Source organism: Gossypium hirsutum, chromosome A08 (genome assembly GCF_007990345.1).
Source record: "Gossypium hirsutum isolate 1008001.06 chromosome A08, Gossypium_hirsutum_v2.1, whole genome shotgun sequence".
NCBI classification, from domain to species: Eukaryota; Viridiplantae; Streptophyta; class Magnoliopsida; order Malvales; family Malvaceae; genus Gossypium; species Gossypium hirsutum.
Window position 1 is genome coordinate 30,269,420 of NC_053431.1, and position 2,827 is coordinate 30,272,246.

The 2,827-nt window shown below is 36.8% G+C and overlaps 1 non-coding gene across 1 annotated transcript; it reads left to right on the forward strand.

Annotated features, from left to right (window-relative positions):
- The first annotated feature begins 318 nt into the window (after window positions 1–318).
- LOC121205820 (small nucleolar RNA R71) lies at window positions 319–425 on the forward strand. Its single transcript, XR_005900893.1, has one exon. It is a non-coding gene; the product is annotated as a small nucleolar RNA R71 (small nucleolar RNA).
- The last annotated feature ends 2,402 nt before the right edge of the window (window positions 426–2,827 follow it).

Below are 2,827 nucleotides of genomic sequence, written 5' to 3' on the forward strand. Positions count from 1 at the left end.
AAACACAATATAGCTCAGTTGATTTCATCTCCTGGACTACAGTTGGCCTCTTCATTGTCTAGATCATGTTAGCTAAAGAGGATACCTAGGTTGTCAGTAAAGTGATTGCATCAAGCTCCATGGTGCCAAAAACTCTCTTCCCAGTCCAAACTCACGTGGTAGGATGTTGATAATTATTGTTGGCAATCCATTCCAAAATCTCATATGCTTCATTATAGGATTTTATCCAAAAAAGTACCATTGGAAGATGCATCGACTACCATCATTATATGTTCATTCAGCCCATTGTAAAACATCTCCAACCGAGTCCAGTGTTGGAACCCTTGCATTAGACATTTTCTAAGTAATTCCTTAAATCTTTCTTAGGCTTCATACAAAATTTCATCCTCTGATTGTCAAAAAGATGTTATGTCATTTCTGAGCTTGGCATTCATGTTTGGCGGATTATGTAATAGCCTGTTTTTAGTCAAATCAAAATAGTGGTTTCAAAACCACAAATTTGAGGTCAAAATATTTATTTTATTATTATTTTAATATTTACAGCATGATAATGTGATTGTGTGAAAATTTCATGAAGAAATTTTATCATTTAAATGGTTAATTTAGTAAAAAAGACTAAATTGCATAAAGTGTAAAACTTATGTTCTATTCCTAAAAGTGTCAAATAGCTATAGAACCTTAAAGTTAAGGACCTTAAATAGAAATTAGACCATTATTATGATAGTGAATGATAATGGCATGGCATAAATGAAGTTTTGAATTAATTTAAAGGTTAATTTTGGTATTTGATCATTAAAGGTTATTTTTGTAACACCCCGAACCCGAAACCGACACCGGAGTCGAACACGAGGTGTTAACTGACTTTAACCCCTTACAAAATTTATTTTCCAGACACTGCCCAATCTGTGTACTAGTCGTTTTAAAAATCATATCTTGAGTTTCGTAACTCGAAAATCAGTTTCGTAATTTTTCCCAGAAACTAGACTCATGTGCCCATCTATTTATTTTTTTCTAGAATTTTTGGTCGGGCCAATTAGTACAGTTTATTAGTCAAAGTCTCCCAAGTTGCAGGGGTCGACTACACTGACCTTTGCCCATTACGACTTGGATATCTCCCTGCACGGGGCTTCAATACTGATGCCGTTTATTTCTTTGAAAACTAGACTCAGAGAGGAATCTGTACATATATGGTACGACCCCTAATTATCTCTGGTTAATTTGTAATGAATTTCCAAAGTCGGAGCAGGGAATCCAGAAACCGTTCTGGCCCTGTCCCACAATAATCTGATTATCTCTTAATATACTGCCCATATGATCTTTTCGTTACTTCCTCATGAAAGGAGACTCATCGAGCTTCGATTACATAATTTATTCATCAATTAATTCCACTCCTACTATTTTTAGTGATTTTTCAATCTCATGACACTGCTGCTGCCAGCATCTGTTACGAAAGTAACTAGGTCCATCTCATGCCTACCCTTGATCCAACTCAATCGAACATTCGTGCCATTTTCGCATGGCTTAAAGTTTACATGCCAAAATTCAAACACAACGTAATAGCTTATACATGCCAAAATGTTCTTCTAAGCCAACTAAGAAGAAAGTACCAAAACTTGCTATCCGGTGTGATGACTTCGATGACGGCCTGACCCCGCAAAAATAGATGAGTCCAAGCAACCTATAATGGGTGACAAGGAAACACCGAGTGAGTTTATAACTCAGTAAGTCATAAGCAATGCACTACCATCCATCAATAACATTATCACAAGAGGAAACAAAATGGAACGAGACAATTTACTCCATCCATACCGAACCATACCATAGTTCCTCCAACCTATCGATTCAATTTCATATCAATTCATGCATTCACAATCCATATACTCATCAATAGGACATTGAAGCATTTTCATAAATCAATTTATTTTCGTTACAATCAAACAACAAAACGGCCTTTCACCCATCCTACGATAAATTTTATGTACGTGACTTCAAGTATAGTTGTCACATAGGTTCAACTTACCGAGCTCAACACCAAGTATAAGCATAGCACATATTAGCCATGTACTCAAGACACTTACCCGATCCGCTGTCCGCGATCGACTCAATAGTGTCGCACACATAGTGTCCATAATGATTCACGAATGTATATTGAGCCCGCACACTCAGTGCTATATAATCAACTCGCACACTTAGTGCTACGTAATCAAATCGCACACTTAGTGCTACATAGTCAAACTCGCACACTTAGTGCCGCATGGTCAATTCGCACACTTAGTGCATCATATTCATTTCGCACACTTAGTGCAACATAGTCAAATCGCACACTAAGTGCTGTACAATTTAATCCCGCGCACTTAGCGCCAATCTCATGGTCATAAATGGTTATCCCGCACGTTTAGTGCCGAGATCAACAACTCAGTACATCTTACCTCTTTTCTTTCATTCAACAATTTCATCATCACATACGTACATGCATATATATATATATGTATATTTATTCATTCCATTCAGCATCAATACATAAACATTATGACCATTAAAATAATACCAACTACATGCTTAATGACTTACCTCGTGTTGGGTAAGACGGTTCCAACTCGGCTACTCGATGACCTTTTCTTTGCCTTTGCTCGATTCACCTCCTTTAACTCCTTGAGCTAAATCAAACAAATTTAACTCATTAAAGTCTCATTTTGCTAGCTTATGGCCGAATATGACAAGGAGTTTGATGGGTCATATGGCCACCTTTTAGCTCAAGTACACAATGGTCATATGCATTTTTAATCACATCAAATGATTCAATACAATTCACTCGAACATCAAAAGA